Raw genomic sequence first — 25336 nt, 5'->3', positions numbered from 1 at the left:
TGATGGCACGGGTCATGGATCATTTTTATGACAGGAGTAATGGAGCATTGTGATGACAAGGGCATGGAACATTGGTCTGAAAAGTTTCATGGATTATTGTGATGAGAGTGGGCATTGAGCATTGTGATGACAAGGGCACGGAACACAGTGATACATGTGTCATGGAGGATTGCAATGACAAGGGCATGGAGCATTGTGATGACAATCGTCATGGAGCTTTGTGAAAGACAATGTCATGGATCAATGTGATGAGAAGTTTCATTGAGCTTTGTGATGACAATGGCATGCAGCATTGTGATGCCAAGGGTCATGGAGCTTTGTGATGACATAGGCCATGGAGCATTTTGATGACAAGGGCGTGGTGCACTGTGATGAGAAGGGCAGGGATCATTGTGATGACAGGGTCATGGAGCAATTGGATGAAAAGGGTCATGGAACATTTTGATGACAGGGGTTATGGAACAATGTGTTATCATGGGTCATGCAGCATTGTGATGAAAAGGGTCATATAGCATTGTGATGACAGGGGTTATGGAAAATTTGATGTCAGGGGCATGGAGCATTGTGATGATAAGTGCATGTAGCATTATAGTGACAAGGGTTATGGAACACTGTGATGACAGGCGTGAGGGAGTATTGAGATGATTAGTGATGGAACATTGTGATATCATTGGTGAGAGAGCATTTTGATGAGAAGTGCATGGAGCATTGTGATAACAAGGTTGTGGAGCACTGTGATGACAAACGCATGGCACATTGTGATGATATGGGTCATGGAGCATTGTGCTGACAAACGCATGGAGCATTGTGATGACAAGGTTTATGGAGCATTGTGATGACAACGATGTGGAACATTGTGATGACAAGTGCATGGCGCATTGTGATGCCATGGGTCATGGAGTATTGTGCTGACAAAGGCATGGAGCATTGTGATGACTAGGGTCACGGAGCATTGTGATGAAATGTTCATGGAGAATTGTGGGGACAATGGTCATGAAGCATTGTGATGACTGGAGTCACGGAGCATTGTGATGACAGGGGTCATAGAGCATTGTGATGAAAGTGCATGGAGCATTGTGAGGACAGGGGCATGTTGCATTGGTCTGACAAATTTCATGGACTATTGTGATGAGAGTAGGCATGGCACATTGTGATGACAAGGGCATGGAGCATTGTGATGAGAAGGTCACGGAGTATTGTGAAGACATGTGTCAGGGAGCATTGTGATGAGATATGTCATGGTTATTGCGATGACATTAGAATGGAGCATTGTGATGCCAAGTGTCATGGAGGATGGTGATGACAAAGGTAATGGAGCATTTTGATGACAAGGGCATGGAGCATTGTGATGACAAGGGCCATTGAGAATTTTGATGACCAGTTCATGAAGCATTGTGATGACAAGCACATGGAGCTTGCTATGACAGGGATCATGGAGCATTGCGAAGACAAGTGCAAAGAGAATTGTGATGACAAAGCATGTAACACTGTGATGAGAAGTGTCATGGAGCATAGTGATGCCAAGAACGTGGAGAATTGTGATGACACGGGGCTTGGAGCAATGTGATGACCAGGGCATGGAGCATTGTGATGGCAAGACCGTGGAGCATTTTGATGAGAAGTCCACGGGTAACTGTGATGACGAGCGTCATGGAGCACTGTAATGAAAAGGGGTATGGAGCATTGTGATAACAGGGGTCAAGAAGCATTGTGATGACAAGGGTCAGGGAGCACTCTGATGACAAGCTTGTGGAGTATTTTGATGACAATGGCATGGAGCATTGTGAAGAAAACAGCATGGGGCATTGTGATGAAAAAGGCATGGAGCCTTTTCATGACAGGTTTTAAGGAGCATTCTGACAACAAGTTTCAGGGAGCCTTGTGATGACAAAGGTCATGGAGCATTGTGACGACAAGCACATCGAGTATTGTGATGACAAGCACATGGAGCTTGCTATGACAGGGGTCATGGAGCATTGTGATGACAAGTGCATAGAGAATTGTGATGACAAAGCATGTAACACTTTGATGAGAAGTGTCATGGAGCATAGTGATGCCAAGAACGTGGAGAATTCTGATGACAGGGACATGGAGCAGTGTGTTGACCAGGGCATGGAGCATTGTGATGGCAAGACCGTGGAGCATTGTGATGAGAAGACCAGGGATAATTGTGATGACAAGCGTCATGGAGCACTGTAATGACAAGGGGTGTGGAGCATTGTGATGACAGGGGTCATGGAGCATTGTGATGACAGTGGTCATGGAGCATTGTGATGACAAGTGTCATGGAGCATGTTGATGACAAGGGCGTGGAGCATTGTGATGAGAAGAGCATGGATAATTTTGATTACGAGCATCATGGAGCACTGTAATGAAAAGGGGTATGGAGTATTGTGATGACAGGGGTCATGGAGCATTGTGATGACTGGGGACATGGAGCATTGTGATAACCATGTCATGGAGCATTGTGATGGCAAGACAGTGGAGCACTGTGATGAGAAGACCATGGATAACTGTGATGACGAGCATCATGGAGCACTGTAATGACAAGGGGCATGGAGCATTGTGATGACAGGTGTCATGGAACATTTTGATGACAGGGTTCATGGAACAATGTGATGACAAGTGTCAAGGAGCATTCTGATGACAAGCTTGTGGAGTATTGTGATGACAATGGCATGGAGCATTGTGATGAAAAGGGCATGGATCATTGTGATGAAAAGGGCATGGAGACTTGTCATGAGAGTTTTCAATGAGCATACTGATGACAAGTTCCAGGGAGCACTGTGATGAGAAGTCCATGGATAATTGTGGTAACCATCATCATGGGGCGTTGTGATGACAAGTTTTATGGAACATTTTGATCACAGGGGTTTGGAGCATTGTGATGACAGAGGTCATGGAGAATTTTGATTTCATTGTGATGACAATAGCATGAAGCATTATGATGATGGGCATGGTGCATTGTGATGACAGGGTTCATGGAGCACTGAGATGAAAAGTGGCATTGAGTATTGTTATTACAGCGGTCTTGGAGCATTGTGATGAAAAGGGCATGGAGCATGGTGATGAGAAGGCCATGGAGCATTCTGATGAGATGTGTCAGGGAGCTTTGTGATGACATGGGCATGGAGCATTTTGATTACAGGGGTCTTGGAGCATTGTGATGAAAAGGGCATGGAGCATTGGTCTGAAAAGTTTCATGGATTATTGTGATGAGAGTGGGCATGGAGCATTGTGATGACAAGGGCACGGAACACAGTGATACATGTGTCTTGGAGGATTGCAATGACAAAGGCATGGTGCATTCTGATGAGAAGGGCATGGAGCATTGTGATGAGAAGGCCATGGAGCATTCTGATGACATGCGTCAGGGAGCTTTGTGATGACATGGGCTTGGAGCATTGTGATTACATGGGTCTTGGAGCATTGTGATGACAAGGGTCATGGAGTCTTGCGATGACAAAGCCGTGGAACATTGTGATGGCAGGGGTCATGGAGCATTGTTATGACAGTGGTAATGGAGCATTGTGATGACAAGGGCATGGAGCATTGGTCTGAAAAGTTTCATGGATTATTGTGATGAGAGTGGGCATGGAGCATTGTGATGACAAGTGCAAGGAACACAGTGATACATGTGTCTTGGAGGATTGCAATGACAAAGGCATGGGGCATTGTGAAGAGAAGGGCATTGAGCATTGTGATGACAAGCGTCATGAAGCTTTGTGATGACAACGTCATGGAGCAATGTGATGAGAGGTTTCATGGAGCTTTGTGATGACAATGGCATGGAGCATTGTGATGCCAAGGGTCATGGAGCTTTGTGATGACATAGGCCATGGAGCATTTTGATGACAAGGGTGTGGTGCATTGTGATGAGAAGGGCAGGGAGCATTGTGATGACATGGTCATGGAGCAATTGGATGAAATGGTCTTGGAACATTTTGATGACAGTGTTTATGGAACATTGTGATGTCAGGGGTCTTGGAGCATTGTGATGAATAGGGTCATGGAGCATTGTGATGATAAGTGCATGTAGCATTTTTGTGATAATGGTTATGGAACATTGTGATGACAGGCGTGAGGGAGTATTGAGATGATTAGTGATGGAACATTGTGATATCATTGTTGAGAGAGCATTTTGATGAGAAGTGCATGGAGCATTGTGATCACAAGGTTGTGGAGCACTGTGATGACAAACGCATGGCACCTTGTGATGATATGGGTCATCGAGCATTGTGCTGACAAACGCATGGACATTGTGATGACAAGGTTTATGGAACATTGTGATGACAACGATGTGGAGCATTGTGATGACAAGTGCATGGCGCATTGTGATGCCATGGGTCATGGAGTATTGCGCTGACAAAGGCATGGAGCATTGTGATGACTAGGGTCATGGAGCATTGTGATGAAATGTTCATGGAGCATTGTGGTGACAATGTTCATGAAGCATTGTGATGACTTGAGTCACGGAGCATTGTGATGACAGGGGTCATAGAGCATTGTGATGAAAGTGCATGGAGCATTGTGATGACAGGGGCATGTTGCATTGGTCTGACAAATTTCATGGACTATTGTTATGAGAGTGGGCATGGCGCATTGTGATGACAAGGGCATGGAGCATTGTGATGAGAAGGTCATGGAGTATTGTGAAGACAGGTGTCAGGGAGCGTTGTGATGACATATGTCATGGTCATTGCGATGACAATGGAATGGAGCATTGTGATGCCAAGTGTCCTGGAGGATTGTGATGACAAAGGTAATGGAGCATTTTGATGACAAGGGCTTGGAGCATTGTGACGACAAGGGTCATGGAGCTTTGTGATGACAAGGTCATGGAGCATTGTGATGACAAGGGCCATTGAGAAGTTTGATTACCAGTTCATGGAGCATTGTGATGACAAGCACATGGAGCTTGCTATGACAGGGATCATGGAGCATTGCGATGACAAGTGCATAGAGAATTGTGATGAAAAAGCATGTAACACTGTGATGAGAAGTGTCATGGAGCATAGTGATGCCAAGAACGTGGAGAATTGTGATGACACGGGACATGGAGCATTGTGATGACCAGGGCATGGAGCATTGTGATGGCAAGACCGTGGAGCACTGTGATGAGAAGACCACGGGTAACTGTGATGACGAGCGTCATGGAGCACTGTAATGACAAAGGGTATGGAGCATTGTGATAACAGGGGACATGGAGTGATGACAAGGGTCAGGGAGCACTCTGATGACAAGCTTGTGGAGTATTTTGATGACAATGGCATGGAGCATTGTGAAGAAAACGGCATGGGACATTGTGATGAAAAAGGCATGGAGCCTTTTCATGACAGGTTTCAAGGAGCATTCTGAGAACAAGTGTCAGGGAGCCTTGTGATGACAAAGGTCATGGAGCATTGTGACGACAAGCACATGGAGTATTGTGATGACATGCACATGGAGCTTGCTATGACAGGGGTCATGGAGCATTGCGATGACAAGGGCATAGATAATTGTGATGACAAAGCATGTAACACTTTGATAAGAAGTGTCATGGAGCATTCTGATGCCAAGAACGTGGAGAATTGTGATGTCAGGGACATGGAGCAGTGTGATGACCAGGGCATGGAGCATTGTGATGGCAAGACCGTGGAGCATTGTGATGAGAAGACCATTGAAAATTGTGATGACAATCGTCATGGAGCACTGTAATGACAAGGGGTTTGGAGCATTGTGATGACAGGGGTCATGGAGCACTGTGATGACAGTGGTCATGGAGCATTGTGATGACAAGTGTCATGGAGCATTTTCATGACAAGGGCGTGGAGCATTGTGATGAGAAGAGCATGGATTATTGTGATTACGAGCATCATGGGGCACTGTAATGAAAAGGGGTATGGAGTATTGTGATGACAGGGGTCATGGATCATTGTGATGACTGGGGACATGGAGCATTGTGATGGCAAGACAGTGGAGCACTGTGATGAGAAGACCATGGATAATTGTGATGACGAGCATCATGGAGCACTGTAATGACAAGGGGCATGGAGCATTGTGATGACAGGTGTCATGGAACATTTTGATGACAGGGTTCATGGATCATTGTGATGACAAGTGTCACGGAGCATTCTGATGACAAGCTTGTGGAGTATTGTGATGACAATGGCATGGAGCATTGTGATGAAAAGGGCATGGATCATTGTGATGAAAAGGGCATGGAGCATTGTGATGACAGGGGTTATGGAACATTGTGATGTCAGGGGCATGGAGCATTGTGATGATAAGTGCATGTAGCATTGTTGTGACAAGGGTTATGGAACATTGTGATGACAGGTGTGAGGGAGTATTGAGATGATTAGTTAAGGAACATTGTGATATCATTGGTGAGAGAGCATGTTGATGAGAAGTGCATGGAGCATTGTGATAACAAGGTTGTGGAGCAATGTGATGACAAACGCATGGCACATTGTTATGATATGGGTCATGGAGCATTGTGCTGACAAACGCATGGATCATTTTGATGACAAGGTTTATGGAGCATTGTGATGACAACGATGTGGAGCATTGGGATAACAAGCGCATGGCACATTGTGATGCCATGGGTCATGGAGTATTGTGCTGACAAAGGCATGGAGCATTGTGGTGACTAGGGTCACGGAGCATTGTGATGATATGTTCATGGAGCATTGTGGTGACAATGGTCATGAAGCATTGTGATGACTGGAGTCACGGAGCATTGTGATGACAGGGGTCATAGTGCATTGTGATGAAAGTGCATGGAGCATTGTGATGACAGGGGCATGTTGCATTGGTCTGACAAATTTCATGGACTACTGTGATGAGAGTGGGCATGGCGCATTGTGATGACAAGGGCATGGAGTATTGTGATGAGAAGGTCATGGAGTATTGTGAAGACAGGTGTCAGGGAGCATTGTGATGAGATATGTCATGGTCATTGCGATGACAATGGAATGGAGCATTGTGATGCCAAGTGTCATGGAGGATTGTGGTGACAATGGTAAAGGAGCATTTTGATGACAAGGGCTTGGAGCATTGTGATGACAAGGGTCATGGAGCTTTGTGATGACAAGGGCATGGAGCATTGTGATGACAAGGGCCATTGAGAATTTTGATGAACAGTTCATGAAGCAATGTGATGACAAGCACATGGAGCTTGCTATGACAGGGATCATGGAGCATTGCGATGACAAGTGCATAGAGAACTGTGATGACAAAGCATGTAACACTGTGATGGAAGTGTCATGGAGCATAGTGATGCCAAGAACGTGGAGAATTGTGATGACACGGGACATGGAGCATTGTGATGACCAAGGCATGGAGCATTGTGATGGCAAGACCGTGGAGCATTGTGATGAGAAGACCACGGGTAACTGTGATGACGAGCGTCATGGAGCACTGTAATGACAAGGGGTATGGAGCATTGTGATAACAGGGTTCATGGAGCATTGTGATGACAATGGTCAGGGAGCATTCTGATGACAAGCTTGTGGAGTATTTTGATGACAATGGCATGGAGCATTGTGAAGAAAACAACATGGGGCATTGTGATGAAAAAGGCATGGAGCCTTTTCATGACAGGTTTCAAGGAGCATTCTGAGAACAAGTGTCAGGGAGCCTTGTGATGACAAAGGTCATGGAGCATTGTGACGACAAGCACATGGAGTATTGTGATGACAAGAACATGGAGCTTGCTATGACAGGGGTCATGGAGCATTGCGATGACAAGTGCATTGAGAATTGTGATGACAAAGCATGTAACACTTTGATGAGAAGTGTCATGGAGCATTCTGATGCCAAGAACATGGAGAATTGTGATGACAGGGACAAGGAGCAGTGTGATGACCAGGGCATGGAGCATTGTGATGGCAAGACCGTGGAGCATTGTGATGAGAAGACCATGGATAATTGTGATGACAAGCGTCATGGAGCACTGTAATGACAAGGGGTTTGGAGCATTGTGATGACAGGGGTCATGGAGCATTGTGATGACAGGGGTCATGGAGCATTGTGATGACAAGTGTCATGGAGCATTTTGATGACAAGGTCGTGGAGCATTGTGATGAGAAGAGCATGGATAACTGTGATTACGAGCGTCATGGAGCACTGTAATTAAAAGGGATATGGAGTATTGTGATGACAGGGGTCATGGAGCATTGTGATGACTGGGGACATGGAGCACTGTGATAACCAGGTCATGGAGCATTGTGATGGAAAGACAGTGGAGCACTGTGATGAGAAGACCATGGATAATTGTGATGACGAGCATCATGGAGCACTGTAATGACAAGGGGCATGGAGCATTGTGATGACAGGTGTCATGGAACGTTTTGATGACAGGGTTCATGGATCATTGTGATGACAAGTGTCACGGAGCATTCTGATGACAAGCTTGTGGAGTATTGTGATGACAATGGCATGGAGCATTGTGATGAAAAGGGCATGGATCATTGTGATGAAAAGGGCATGGAGTTTTGTCATGACAGTTTTCAATGAGCATACTGATGACAAGTTCCAGGGAGCATTGTGATGTCAAGTGTATTAAGAATTGTGATGACAAAGGTCATGGAGCATTGTGATGAGAAGTTCATGGAGTATTGTGAAGACAGGTGTCAGGGAGCATTGTGATGAGATATGTCATGGTCATTGCGATGACAATGGAATGGAGCATTGTGATGCCAAGTGTCATGGAGGATTGTGATGACAAAGGTAATGGAGCATTTTGATGACAAGGGCTTGGAGCATTGTGATGACAAGTGTCATGGAGCTTTGTGATGACAAGGGCATGGAGAATTGTGATGACAAGGGCCATTGAGAATTTTGATGACCAGTTCATGAAGCATTGTGATGACAAGCACATGGAGCTTGCTATGACAGGGATCATGGAGCATTGCGATGACAAGTGCATAGAGAATTGTGATGACAAAGCATGTAACACTGTGATGAGAAGTGTCATGGAGCATAGTGATGCCAAGAACGTGGAGAATTGTGATGACACGGGACATGGAGCATTGTGATGACCAAGGCATGGAGCATTTTGAAGGCAAGACCGTGGAGCATTGTGATGAGAAGACCATGGGTAACTGTGATGACGAGCGTCATGGAGCACTGTAATGACAAGGGGTATGGAGCATTGTGATAACAGGGGTCATGGAGCATTGTGATGACAAGGGTCAGGGAGCATTCTGATGACAAGCTTGTGGAGTAGTTTGATGACAATGGCATGGAGCATTGTGAAGAAAACGACATGGGGCATTGTGATGAAAAAGGCATGGAGCCTTTTCATGACAGGTTTCAAGGAGCATTCTGAGAACAAGTGTCAGGGAGCCTTGTGATGACAAAGGTCATGGAGCATTGTGACGACAAGCACATGGAGTACTGTGATGACAAGCACTTGGAGCTTGCTATGACAGGGGTCATGGAGCATTGCAATGACAAGTGCATTGAGAATAGTGATGACAAAGCATGTAACACTTTGATGAGAAGTGTCATGGAGCATTCTGATGCCAAGAACGTGGAGAATTGTGATTACAGGGACATGGAGCAGTGTGATGACCAGGGCATGGAGCATTGTGATGGCAAGACCGTGGAGCATTGTGATGAGAAGACCATGGATAATTGTGATGACAAGCGTCATGGAGCACTGTAATGACAAGGGGTTTGGAGCATTGTGATGACAGGGGTCATGGAGCATTGTGATGACAGTGGTCATGGAGCGTTGTGATGACAAGTGTCATGGAGCATTTTGATGACAGGGGCGTGGAGCATTGTGATGAGAAGAGCATGGATAACTGTGATTACGAGCGTCATGGAGCACTGTAATGAAAAGGGGTATGGAGTATTGTGATGACAGGGGTCATGGAGCATTGTGATGACTGGGGACATGGAGCATTGTGATAACCAGGTCATGGAGCATTGTGATGGCAAGACAGTGGAGCACTGTGATGAGAAGACCATGGATAATTGTGATGACGAGCATCATGGAGCACTGTAATGACAAGGGGCATGGAGCATTGTGATGACAGGTGTCATGGAACATTTTGATGACAAGGTTCATGGATCATTTTGATGACAAGTGTCACGGAGCATTCTGATGACAAGCTTGTGGAGTATTGTGATGAAAATGGCATGGAGCATTGTGATGAAAAGGGCATGGATCTTTGTGATGAAAAGGGCATGGAGACTTGTCATGACAGTTTTCAATGAGCATACTGATGACAAGTTCCAGGGAGCATTGTGATGACAAGTGTATTGAGAATTGTGATGACAAAGGTCATGGAGCATTGTGATGAGAAGTCCATGGATAATTGTGGTAACCAGCATCATGGGGCGTTGTGATGACAAGTTTTATGGAACATTGTGATCACAGGGATTTGGAGCATTTTGATGACAGAGGTCATGGAGAATTTTGATTTCATTGTGATGACAATAGCATGAAGCATTATGATGATGGGCATGGTGCATTGTGATGACAGGGTTCATGGAGCACTGAGATGAAAAGTGGCATTGAGTATTGTTATTACAGGGGTCCTGGAGCATTGTGATGAAAAGGGCATGGAGCATTGTGATGAGAAGGCCATGGAGCATTCTGATGACATGCGTCAGGGAGCTTTGTGATGACATGGGCATGGAGCATTATGATTACAGGGGTCTTGGAGCATTGTGATGACAAGGGTCATGGAGTCTTGCGATGACAAAGCCGTGGAACATTGTGATGGCAGGGGATATGGAGCATTGTTATGACAGTGGTAATGGAGCATTGTGATGACAAGGGCATGGAGCATTGGTCTGAAAAGTTTCATGGATTATTGTGATGAGAGTGGGCATGGAGCATTGTGATGACAAGTGCACGGAACACAATGATACATGTGTCTTGGAGGATTGCAATGACAAAGGCATGGTGCATTGTGATGAGAAGGGCATCGAGCATTGTGATGACAAGCGTCATGGAGCTTTGTGATGACAACGTCATGGAGCAATGTGATGAGAGGTTTCATGGAGCTTTGTGATGACAATGGCATGCAGCATTGTGATGCCAAGGGTCATGGAGCTTTGTGATGACATAGGCCATGGAGCATTTTGATGACAAGGGTGTGGTGCATTGTGATGAGAAGGGCAGGGAGCATTGTGATGACAGGGTCATGGAGCAATTGGATGAAATTGTCATGAAATATTTTGATGACAGTGTTTATGGAACATTGTGATGTCAGGGGTCATGGAGCATTGTGATGAGAAGTCCATGGATAACTGTTATAACCAGCATCATGGGGCACTGTGATGAACAGTTTTATGGAACATTGTGATCAGAGGGATTTGGAGCATTGTGATGACAGAGGTCGTGGAGAATTTTGATTTCATTGTGATGACAATAGCATGTAGCATTATGATGATGGGCATGGTGCATTGTGATGACAGGGTTCATGGAGCATTGAGATGAAAAGTGGCATGGCGTATTGTTATTACAGGGGTCTTGGAGCATTGTGATGAAATGGGCATGGAGCATTGTGATGAGAAGGCCATGGAGCATTCTGATGACATGCGTCAGGGAGCTTTGTGATGACATGGGCATGGAGCATTGTGATTACAGTGGTCTTGGAGCATTGTGATGACAAGGGTCATGGAGTCTTGTGATGACAAAGGCAGGGGTCATGGAGCATTGTTATGGCAGGTGTAATGGAGCATTGTGATGACAAGGGCATGGAGCATTGTTCTGAAAAGTTTCATGGATTATTGTGATGAGAGTGGGCATGGAGCATTTTGATGACAAGTGCACGGAACTCAGTGATACATGTGTCTTGGAGGACTGCAATGACAAAGGCATGGTGCATTGTGATGAGAAGGGCATCGAGCATTGTGATGACAAGCATCATGGAGCTTTGTGATGACACCACCATGGAGCAATGTGATGAGAGGTTTCATGGAACTTTGTGATGACAATGGCATGGAGCATTGTGATGCCAAAGGTCATGGAGCTTTGTGATTACATTGGCCATGGAGCATTTTGATGACAAGTGTGTGGTGCATTGTGATGAGAAGGGCAGGGAGCATTGTGATGACAGGGTCATGGAGCAATTGGATGAAATGGTCATGAAACATTTTGATGACAGTGTTTATGGAACATTGTGATGTTAGGGGTCGTGGAGCATTGTGATGAAAAGGGTCAAGGAGCATTGTGATGACAGGGGTTATGGAACATTGTGATGTCAAGTGTCATGGAGCATTGTGATGATAAGGGCATGTAGCACTGTTGTGACAAGGGTCATGGAACATTGTAATGACAGGGGTGTGGGAGTATTGTGATGATTAGCGATGGAACATTGTGATATCACTGGTGAGAGAGCATTTTGATGAGATGAGCATGGAGCATTGTGATGACAAACTTGTGGAGCATTGTGATGACAAACGCATGGCACTTTGTGATGACATGGGTCAGGAGCATTGTGCTGACAAATGCATGGAACACTGTGATGACAAGGTTTATGGAGCATTGTGATGACAACGATGTGGAGCATTGTGATGACAAGGGCATGGCACATTGTGATGCCATGGGTCATGGAGTATTGTGCTGACAAAGGCATGGAGCATTGTGATGACAAGGGTCACCGAGAATTGTGATTAAATGTTCATGGAGCATTGTGGTGACAATTGTCACAGAGCCTTGTGATGACGAGGGCATGGATCATTGTGATGACAAAGGTCATGAAGCACTGTGATGACTGGAGTCACGGAGCATTGTGATGACCTGAGTCATAGAGCATTGTGATAAAAGAGCATGGAGCATTGTGATGAAAGGGGCATGGAGCATTTGTCTGACAATTTTCTTGGATTATTGAGATGACAGTGGGCATGGTGAATTGTGATGACAAGGGCATCGAGCATTGTGATGAGAAGGTCATGGAGTACTGTGAAGACAGGTGTTGGAGCACTGTGATGACATATGTCATGGTCCATTGTGATGACAATGGATAGGAGCATTGTGATGCCAAGTGTCATGGAGGATTGTGATGACAAAGGTAACGGAGCATTTTGATGAAAAGGTCTTGGAGCATTGTGATGACAAGAGTCATGGAGCATTGTGATGACAATGGCCATTGAGAATTTTGATGACAAGTTCATGAAGCATTATGAGGACAATCACATGGAGCTTGCTATGACAGTGGTCATGGAGAATTGCGATGACAAGTGCATTGAGAATTGTGATGACAAAGCATGCAACACTGTGAAGAGAAGTATCATGGAGCATAGTGATGCCGAGAACGTGGAGAATTGTGATGACAGGGGACATGGAGCATGGTGATGACCATGGCATGGAGCATTGTGATGGCAATAACGTGGAGCAGTTTTATGAGAAGACAATGGATAATTGTGATGACGAGCATCACGGAGCACTGTAATGACAAGGGGTATGGAGCATTGTGATGACAGGTGTCATGGAGCATTGTGATGACAGTGGTCATGGAGCATAGTGATGACAAGGGTCATGGAGCATTTTGATGACAAAGACGTGGAGCATTGTGATGAGAAGAGCATGGGAAATTGTGATGACGAGTGTCATGGAGCCATTTAATGACAAGGGGTATGGAGCATTGTGATGACAGTGGTCATGGAGCATTGTGATGACTGGGGACATGGAGCATTGTGATGACCAAGGCATGGAGCATTGTGATGGCAAGACCGTGGAGCACTGTGATGAGAAGACCATGGATAATTGTGATGACGAGCATCATGGAGCACTGTAATGACAAGGGGCATGGAGCATTGTGATGACAGGTGTCACGGAACATTTTGATGACAGAGTTCATGGATCATTGTGATGACAAGTGTCACGCAGATTTCTGATGACAATCTTGTGGAGTATTGTGATGACAATGGCATGGAGCATTGTGATGAAAAGGGCATGGATCATTGTGATGAAAAAGGCATGGAGACTTGTCATGACAGGTTTCAATGAGCATACTGACGACAATGTCCGGGAGCATTGTGAGGACAAGTGTATTGAGAATTGTGATGACAAAGGTCATGGAACATTGTGATGAGAAGTCCATGGATAATTGTGATGACCAGTGTCATGGGGCCTTGTGATGACAAGTGTTATGGAACATTGTGATCACAATGGTTTGGAGCATTGTGATGACAGAGTTCATGGAGAAGTTTGATTTCATTGTGATGGCAATAGCATGAAGCATTATGATGATCGGCATGGTGCATTGTGATGACAGGGTTCATGGTGCATTGAGATGAAAAGGGGCGTGGAGCATTGTGATTACAGGCGTCGTGGAGCATTGTGATGACAAGGGTCATGGAGCCTTGTGATGTCAAGCCCGTGGAACATGGTGATGGCACGGGTCATGGATCATTTTTATGACAGGGGTAATGGAGCATTGTGATGACCGGGTCATGGAGCAATTGGATGAAAAGGGTCATGGAACATTTTGATGACAGGGGTTAGGGAACATTGTGATGTCAGTGGTCATGGAGCATTTTGATGAAAAGTGCGTGGAGGATTGTGATGAGAAGACCATGGGAAATTGTGATGCCGAGTGTCATGGAGCACTTTAATGACAAGGGGTATGGAGCATTGTGATGACAGGGGTCATGGAGCATTGTGATGACTGGGGACATGGAGCTTTGGGATGACCAAGGCATGGAGGATTGTGATGGCAAGACCGTGGAGCATTTTGATGGGAAGACCATGGATAATTGTGAGGACGAGCATCATGGAGCACTGTAATGTCTAAGGGTATGGAGCTTTGTGATGACAGGGGCCATGGAGCATTCTGATGACAAGCTTGTGGAGTATTGTGATGACAATGACATGGAGCGTTGTGATGAAAAGGGCATGGAGCATTCTGATGAAAAAGGCATGGAGCCTTTTCATGACAGTGTTCAAGGAGCATTCTGACGACAAGTGTCAGGGAACATTGTGAAGACAAGTGTATTGAGCATTGTGATGACAAAGGTCATGGAGCATTGTGACAATAAGGACTTGGAGTATTGTCATGACAGGCGTCATGGAGCATTGTGATGACAAGTTTTATAGAACATTGTGATCACAAGGGTTTGGAACATTGTGATGACAAGGGCATGAAGCAATATGATCCCAAGTTTCAGGGAGGATTGTGATGACAATGGTAATGGAGTATTGTGATGACAACTGCATGGAGCATTGTGATGACAAGGTGATGTAGCATTTTGCTGACACAGGCATGGAGAATTGTGATGACTAGGGAATGGAGCATTGTGAGGACAAGAGTCCCGGATCATTGTGTTGTCAGGTGTCATGGACGTTGTGATGACAGTGGTCATGGAGCATTGTGATGATATGTGGCATGGAGCATTATGGTGAGAAGGTCATGGAGTATTGGGCTGAAAATGTACATGGAGTATTGTGATGACAGGGGTCATGGAGCATTGTGATGATAAGGGAATGGAGCATTTTGATGACAATGTCCTGGAGTATTTTGATGAGAAGACCATGGATCCTTGTGATGACAAGTCTCATGGAGCATTCTGATGAAAAGAGGAATGGAGCATTGTGATTACAGGTGTCTTGGAGCATTGTGATGACAATGGCATGGATCATTGTGATGAGAAGGCCATGGAGCATTGTCATGACATTTGTCATGGAGCTTTGTGATGACAAGGGCAAGGAGCATTGTTATTGCAGGGGCCTTGGAGACTCGTGATGAAAAGGGCATGGATCATTGTGATGAAAAAGGCATGGAGCCTTGTCATGAAAGGGTTCAAGGAGCATTCTGACGACAAGTGTCAGGGAGCATTGTGATGACAAGGGTATTGAGCATTGTGATGACAAATGTCATTGAGCATTGTGATGAGAAGGCCATGGATAATTGTGATGACGAGCATCATGGGGCATTGTGATCACAAGTGTTATGGAACATTGTGATCACAAGGGTTTGGAGCATTGTGATGACAGAGGTCATGGAGCATTTTGATTTCATTGTGATGACAATAGCATGAAGCATTATGATGATGGGCATGGTGCATTGTGATGACAGGGTTCATGGAGCATTGTGATGAAAAGGGGCATGGAGCATTGGTCTGAGATGTTTCATGGATTATTGTGATGACATTGGGCATGGCACATTGTGATAACAAGGGCATGGAGCATTGTGATGACAAGTTCATGGAGTATTGTGAAGACAGGTGTCAGGGAGCATTGTGATGACATATTTCATGTTCCATTGTGATGACAATAGCACGGAGCATTGTGATGCCAAGTATCATGGAGGATTGTTGTGACAAAGGTAAAGGAGCATTGTGATGACAAGGGCATGGAGCATTGTGATGACAAGGGCCACTGATAATTTTTATTTCCAGGTCGTGAAACATTGTGATGACAAGCACATGGGGCTTCCTATGATAGGGGTCATGGAGCATTGCGATGACAAGTGCATGGAGTATTGTGATGCCAAGGGCATATAACATTGTGATGAGAAGCGCCATGGAGCATTGTGATGACAAGGACGAGTAGAATTGTGAGGACAAGGGACATTGAGCTGTGAGAAGACCAGGGCATGGAGCATTGTGATGGCAAAACCGTGGAGCATTGTGATGAGAAGACCTTGGGTAATTGTGATGACGAGCATCATGGAGCACTGTAATGACAAGGGGCATGAAGCATTGTGATGACAGGTGTCAGTGAACATTGTGATGACAGGGGTCATGGAGCATTGTAATGACAAGAGCATGTAATGTTGTGATGAGAAGTGTCATGTAGCATCGTGATGACAAGGACGAGGAGAATTGTGATGACAAGGGAAATGGAGCATTGTGATAACTAGGCATGGTGCAATGTGATGACAGGGGTCATGGAGCATTATTATGACAAGGGCCATGGTGCATTCTGACATAAGATATCACTTACGAGGGGAATGTAAACATGGCTACATATGAACTGTATTAGGAAATAGAACAGTGTCTCAGATTTAGAAAACACTCTTATGCTTGCTGAAGGGGAAAGGAGAGGTGGGGAGATGCACAAAACCAGAGTTTCATATTAGCACAGGTACCGTTCCATAATCCAAATATAGAATAGACAAGAACTACTTCTTCCGTAGTGAACGGGACTCAAAATCCCTATTTCCAGTAGAGGAATATATCTGACTATTAAGAATCTTAAAACCAATGTATTTATATGTCTCTGTAAGGGAATCAAGTTTGTCTAGACCGGCAAAAACAAGTAAGGGAAAATCAGCTCAACCCCATTATAAAACTGAATTTCAAAAAAAAAATTAAAAAAACAGCGATATTCTTACACAATTCCTTCAAGGGCTCTGATGTAACCTGGAATGACACAATCTACAACGACAGCAGGAAGAGACATAAGCCTGGACACATGGGACTCAGGGGATTGGTGAGATTGGCGGAGAAAATGCAGGCCATTTAAAGCCCTAATGCATGCCACCAATTCGATGGGTCCCAACTCTCCTGGTTGAAGGTAATATTACTACAGCTATAACATGGACGGGAAACCAAGAGAGTGGACACCCTGTGAATACAAAAGGTTTCTAAAACTCAACGAACAGTCCCTCTCCTGGTGCTCCGTTTTGACTTTCCAACTACTTTACTATAAATCTCCCAACGTGAAGAGACAGCCCCTTTAACCTCCTGGTTCCCACTAGTTGCCAATTTGGCTAAGGATGAAAGGGAAAAGGGAGAACCAAAGAGAGAGTAGCTGTTAGGCATTTGGACAGGCAAATGACACTCTAATTTGCCGGCAGGAAGAAGAATTAACCAAACTCTCAGCCACCCACCAGGAACCAGTATAGGTCGTGAAGCAAAATTTTGGACTTGCGTTCAGCTCACAAAACGAGTTGAAAAATGGAGAACAGGGGCAAAGCAATTCACAAACTGGCAGAGTAATAAAGGACAACTATCGTCCAAAAATCTGTTGAGTAAAGGAAACGAAGCGGACATGAATGCGAGGAAGAATAGCAGGAAACAGATTTCAAGAGGTACGTTGGAATCACCTGCAAAGCACAGGAAGAGGGACACAACTTCGACAATGATGCACTTGGCCAAAATGGGCGTATGCGATTTCTCCTGAATATATTCTGGAGAAAATGCACACGCCCTTTTTGGCCAAGCAAGCAAGCGTGCAACACAAATCTGCACTACAAAGAAGAGTCACTTCCCACCTGTCAAAACGGAAATCCACAAAATGTGTAAAAACCAGAAAGGCAAGACAGGCACTGGAGAAGAGGGAGCCTTGTTATGCTGATGTGCGGGATGTAAATTGCCAACGGCCTCACTGGAGGACAGCATTGAGTTACCTAAAAAAAGTAAACAACAGAGCTACAGAGCCAAGGGCACTTCCTTTCTAGGGAATATACCTTGGGAAAACTGAAAATCAATACGACAGAGCCACCCACTAACTTAGGGCTGCACTGCTTACAAGAACCTCAACTTGGGTACACCTTAAATATCCCAGGAAATATAAAAATGGTTTAAAAGATTGTGGTACTTACGTACGATAGAATATCCCACAGCCATGAAATCAATGTCATAAGACCAGTAGCAGCAAAGTGAGTGGATTCAGGTACGATGATTCTAAGTGAAATAAGTCACACAGAAAAAGAAAATTATCATAAGATATCACTTATGAAGATCCTGTAAACATGGTTACACATGAACTGAGTAAGGAAAGAGAACAGAGGCTCACATTTAGAAAACACTCTTATGCCCGCTGAAGGGGCAAGGAGAGGTGGGGTGATGCATAAAACCAGAGTTTGATATAAGCACAGGTACCATTCCAAAAACCAACATGGAATAGACAAGACCTACACCTTGCTCATTGAAAGGGACTCAAAATTCCATATTTTGCGAAGAGGAATATATCTGACTAGTAAGAATCTTAAAACCTATGTATTGATATGTCTCTGTAAGGGAATCAAGTGTGGCTAGACTGGCATAAACATGGCAGTGAAAATCAGCTCAAACCCACTATAAAAAGGAATTTCAAAAAGAAAACAAAAAAACAGGGAAATTCTTTACACTTCCTTCAGGGTCCCCGATGAAACCAGGAATGACCCTGTCTACAATGACAGCTGGATGTTGCATAAGGCTGGACACTTGGGACTCAGAGGATTGGTGAGATTGGGTGAGCAAATGCAGACCCTTTAAAGCAAAAATGGATGGCCCCCATTCCATGTGTCACAAATCTGCAGGATGGAGGGAATATTACTATAGCTATAACATGTAAGGGAAACCTAGAGAATGGACACAATGTGAATACGAAAGGTTTCTAAAACTCAACGAATAGTCCCTCTCCTGATGCTCTGGTTTGAATTTCCAACTGCTTTACTATCAATCTCCCAACTTGGAGAGAAAGCCCCTTTAACCTACTGGTTCGCACATGTTGCCAATTTGGCAGAGGATGGAAGGGAAGAGGGAGAACCAAAGAAAGAGTAGCTGTTAGGCATTTGGACGGGCACATGTCATTCTAAATTCCCGGCAGGAAGAAGAATTAACCAAAGTCTCAGCGACCCACTGGGAACCAGTATAGGTCCTGAACCAAAATTTTGGACTTTCCTTCAGCTAACAAAAAACGAGTTAAAAATGGAGCTCAGGGGCACAGCAATTCACAAACAGGAAGAGTAATAAAGGACAACTATCGTCCAAAACTCTGTTGAGGGACGGCAACGAGGCCGAATTGTAAGTGAGGCAGAATAGTAGGAAACACATTTCAAGTCATACATAGGAATCGATTGTAATGTACAGGAAGAGGGGCTCAACTTCGAAAATGATGCACTTGGCCAAAGAGGGCATATGCATTTTCTCCTGAATATATTCAAGAGATAACACATAAAACCTTTTTGGCCAGGCAAGCAAGCGGAAAATGCAAATCTGCACTACAAAGAAGTATCTCTTCCCACCGGTCATAAGGGACATCCACAAAATGTGTAAAAAAGAGAAAGGCAAGACAGGCCCTGGAGAACAGGGAGCCATATTATGCTGATGGGCGGGATGTAAATTGCCAACTGCCTCCCTGGAGGAGTGTATTGCGTTCCCTAAAACAAGTAAACAACAGAGCTACAGAGACAAGGGCACTTCCAGTCTAGGGAATATACCTTGGGAAAACTGAAAATCAATAAGACAGAGCCACCCCAACTTAGGGCTGCATTGCTTACAAGAACCTCAACTTGGGTACACCTTAAATATCCCAGGAAATATAAAAATGGTTCAAAAAATTGTGGTACTTTTGTACGATGGAATATCCCTAAGCAATGAAATCAATGTCATAAGACCAGGAGCTGCAAAGTGAGTGGATTCAGGTACGATGATTCTAAGTGAAATAAGTCACACAGAAAAAAGAAACTTATCATGAGATATCACTTATGAAGATCCTGTAAACATGGCTACACATGAACTAATTTAAGAAAGAGAACAGAGTCTCACGTTTAGAAAACACTGTTATGCCTGCTTAAGGGGGAAGGAGAGGTGGGGTGATGCATAAAACCAGAGTTTGATATAAGCACGGGTAACGTTTCTAAAACCAACTTTGGAATAGAAAAGACCTACACCTTCCTCAGTGGAAGGGACTCAAATCCCCATATTTGCCGCAGAGGTATAGATCTGACTAGTAAGAATCTTAAAACCTATGTATTGATATGTCTCCGTAAGGGAATCAAGTGTGTCTAGACTGGCATAAGCATGGGAGCGAGAATCAGCTCAAACCCACTATAAAAAGGAATTTCAAAAACCAAACCAAAAAACCGGGAAATTCTTTACAATTCCTTCAGGGTCTCTGATGAAACCTGGAATGACCCTATCTACAATGACAGCTGGATGTGGGATAAGGGTGGACACTTGGGACTGACAGGATTGGTGAGATTGGATGAGCAAATGCAGACCCTTTAAAGCAAAAATGCATGGCCCCCATTCCATGGGTCCCAACTCTCCAGGTTGAAGGGAATATTACTACAGCTATAACATGTACGGGAAACCTAGAGAATGGACACACTGCGAATACAAAATGTTTCTAAAACTCAACGAGTAGTCCCTCTCCTGGTGCTCTGGTTTGACTTTACAACTGCTTTACTATCTATCTTCCGACTTGGAGAGACAGCCCCTTTAAGCTCGTGGTACGCACAGGTTGCCAATTTGGCAGAGGATGGAAGGGAAGAGGGAGAACCAATGAGAGACTAGCTGTTAGGCATTGGGATGGGCACATGTCACTCTTATTACCCGGCAGGAAGAAGAATTAACCAAAGTCTCAGCCATCCACCGGGTACCAGTAGAGTTCCTGAAGCAAAATTTTGGACTTGCGTTCAGCTCACAAAAAACGAGTTGAAAAATGGAGCTCAGGGGCACAGCAATTCACAAACTGGCAGAGTAATAAAGGACAACTATCGTCCAAAAATCTGTTGAGGGAAGGCAACGAGGCGGACTTGAAAGCGAGGCAGAATAGCAGGAAACAGATTTCAAGAGGTACGTTGGAATCGCCTTTAAAGCACAGGAAGAGGGGCACAACTTCGACAATGACGCACTTGGCCAAAAAGGGAGTAAGCGTTTTCTCCTGAATATATTCAGGAGAAAACGCATATGCCCTTTTTGGCCAAGCAAGCAAGCGGGCAATACAAATCTGCACTACAAAGAAGTATCACTTCCCACCGGTCAAAAGGGACATCCACAAAATGTGTAAAAAATAGAAAGGGAAGACAGGCCCTGGAGAACAGGGAGCCTTGTTATGCTGATGGCCGGGATGTAAATTGCCAAATGCCTCCCTGGAGGAGTGCATTTCGTTCCCTAAAACAAGTAAACAACAGAGCTACAGAGCCAAGGGCACTTCCAGTCTAGGGAATATACCTTGGGAAAACTGAAAATCAATAAGACAGAGCCACCCCCAAATTTAGGGCTGCACTGCTTACAAGAACCTCAACTTGGGTACACCTTAAATATCCCAGGAAATATAAAAATGGTTCAAAAAACTGTGGTATTTATGTATGATGGAATATCCCTCAGCCATGAAATCAATGTCATAAGACCAGGAGCAGCAAAGTGAGTGGATTCAGGTACGATGATTCTAAGTGAAATAAGTCACCCAGAAAAAGAAACTTATCATAAGATATCACTTATGAAGATCCTGTAAACATGGCTACACATGAACTGAGTTAGGAAAGAGAACAGAGTCTCACATTTAGAAAACACTCTTATGCCTGCTTAAGGGGAAAGGAGAGGTGGGTTGATGCATAAAACCAGAGTTTGATATAAGTACAGGTACCACTTCTAAAACATACTGTGGAATAGACAAGACCTACACCTTCCTCAGTGAAAGGGAGTCAAAACCCCATATTTCCCGCAGAGGAATAGATCTGACTAGTAAGAATCTTAAAACCTATGTATTGATATGTCTCCGTAAGGGAATCAAGTGTGTCTAGACTGGCATAAACATGGCAGCGAGAATCAGCTCAAACCCAGTATAAAAAGGAATTTCAAAAACAACACCAAAAAACAGGGAAATTCTTTAAAATTCCTTCAGGGACTCTGATGAAACCTGGAATAACCGTATCTACAATGACAGCTGGATGTGGCATAAGGCAGGACACTTGGGACTGAGAGGATTGGTGAGTTTCGGTGAGCAAATGCAGACCCTATAAAGCAAAAATGCATGGCCCCCATTCCATGGGTCCCAACTCTCCAGGTTGAAGGGAATATTACTACAGCTATAACATGTACGGGATACCTAGAGAATGGACACACACTTAATACAAAAAGTTTCTAGGGCTTCCCTGGTGGCGCAGTGGTTGCGAGTCCGCCTGCCGATGCAGGGGACGCGGGTTCGTGCCCCGGTCTGGGAAGATCCCACATGCCGCGGAGCGGCTGGGCTCGTGAGCCATGGCCACTGAGCCTGCGCATCCGGACCCTGTGCTCCGCAACGGGAGAGGCCACAGCAGTGAGAAGCCCGCGTACCGAAAAAAAAAAAAAAAAAAAAAAAAAAAAAAAAAAAAAAGTTTCTAAAATTCTACGAATAGTCCCTCTCCTGGTGCTCCACTTTGACTTTCCAACTGCCTTACTATCAATCTCCCAAGTTGGAGAGAAAGTCCCTTTAACCTCCTGGTTAGCACAGGTTGCCAATTTGGCAGAAGATGGAAGTGAAGAGGGAGAACCAATGAGAGAGTAGCTGTTAGGCATTTGGACGGGCACATGTCACTCTAATTTCCCGGCAGGAAGAAGAATTAACCAAACTCTCAGCCACCCACCGGGAACCAGTATAGGTCCTGAACCAAAATTTTGGACTTGCGTTCAGCTCACAAAAAACGAGTTGAAAAATGGAGCTCAGGGGCACAGCAATTCACAAACTGGCAGAGAAATAAAGGACAATTATCATCCAAAAATCTGTTGAGGGAAGGCAACGAGGCGGACTTGAAAGCGAGGCAGAATAGCAGGAAACAGATTTCAAGATGTACGTTGGAATCGGCTTTAAAGCACAGGAAGAGGGGCACAACTTCGACAATGATGCACTTGGCCAAAAAGGGCGTATGCGTTTTCTCCTGAATATATTCAGGAGAAAACGCATACGACCTTTTTGGCCAAGCAAGCAAGCGGGCAATTCAAATCTGCACTATAAAGAAGTATCACTTACCACCGGTCAAAAGGGATGTCCACAAAATGTGTAAAATCCAGAAAGGCAAGTCAAGCCCGGGAGAACAGGGAGCCTTGTTATGCTGATGGGTGGGTTGTAAATTGCCAACTGCCTCACTGAAGGAGTGCATTGTGTTACCTAAAACAAGTAAACAACAGAGGTAGAGAGCCAAGGGCACTTCCCGTCTAGGGAATAAACCATGGGAAAACTGAAATTCAATAAGACAGAGCTCCCCCCAAATTAAGGCTGCACTGCTTACAAGAAACTCAACTTGGGTACACCTTAAATATCCCAGGAAATATAAAAATGGTTCAAAAAATTGTGGTACTTATGTACAATGGAATATCCCTCAGCCATGAAATCAATGTCATAAGACCAGGAGCAGCAAAGTGATTGGATTCAGGTACGATGATTCTAAGTGAAATAAGTCACACAGAAAAAGAAACTTATCATAAGATATCACTTAGGAAGATCCTGTAAACATGGCTACACATGAACTGAGTTAGGAAAGAGAACAGAGTCTCACATTTAGAAAACACTCTTATGCCTGCTTAAGGGGGAAGGCGAGGTGGGGTGATGCATAAAACCAGAGTTTGATATAAGCACAGGTACCGTTTCTAAAACCAACTTTGGAATAGAAAAGACCTACACCTTCTTCAGTGAAAGTGACTCAAAACCCCATATTTCCCGCAGAGGAATAGATCTGACTAGTAAGAATCTTAAAACCTATGTATTGATATGTCTCCGTAAGGGAATCAAGTGTGTCTAGACTGGCATAAACATGGCAGCGAGAATCAGCTCAAACCCAGTATAAAAAGGAATTTCAAAAACAATGCCAAAAAACAGGGAAATTCTTTACAATTCCTTCAGGGTCTCTGATGAAACCTGGAATAACCCTATCTACAATGACAGCTGGAAGTGGCATAAGGCTGGACACTTGGGACTGAGAGGATTGGTGAGATTCGGTGAGCAATTGCAGATCCTATAAAGCAAAAATGCATGGCCCCCATTCAATGGGTCCCAACTCTCCAGGTTGAAGGGAATATTACTATATCTATAACATGTACGGGAAACCTAGAGAATGGACACACTGTGAATACAAAAGGTTGCTAAAACTCAATGAGTAGTCCCTCTCCTGGTGCTCCGCTTTGACTTTCCAACTGCTTTACTATCAATCTCCCAACTTGGAGAGACAACCCCTTTAACCTCCTTGTTCGCACAGGTTGCCAATTTGGCAGAGGATGGAAGGGAAGAGGGAGAACCAATGAGAGGGTAGCTGTTAGGCATTTGGACGGGCACATGTCACTCTAATTTCCCGGCAGGAAGAAGAATTAACGAGAGTCTCAGCCACCGAACGGGAACCAGTAGAGGTCCTGAACCAAAATTTTGGACTTGCGTACAGCTCACAAAAAACGAGTTGAAAAATGGAGCTCAGGGGCACAGCAATTCACAAACTGGCAGAGTAATAAAGGACAACTATCCTCCTAAAATCTGTTGAGGGAAGGCAACGAGGCGGACTTGAAAGCGAGGCAGAATAGCAGGAAACAGATTCCAAGAGGTACGTTGGAATCGCCTTTAAAGCGCAGGAAGAGGGGTACATCATCGACAATGACGCACTTGGCCAAAAAGGGCGTATGCGTTTTCTCCTGAATATATTCAAGAGAAAACGCATACGCACTTTTTGGCCAAGCAAGCAAGCGAGCAATGCAAATCTGCACTACAAAG

This window comes from Mesoplodon bidens, assembly GCF_964165515.1.
Source record: "Mesoplodon bidens genome assembly, contig: HAP1_SCAFFOLD_33, whole genome shotgun sequence".
Classification (NCBI taxonomy): domain Eukaryota; kingdom Metazoa; phylum Chordata; class Mammalia; order Artiodactyla; family Ziphiidae; genus Mesoplodon; species Mesoplodon bidens.
This window is presented reverse-complemented; position numbering follows the sequence as displayed.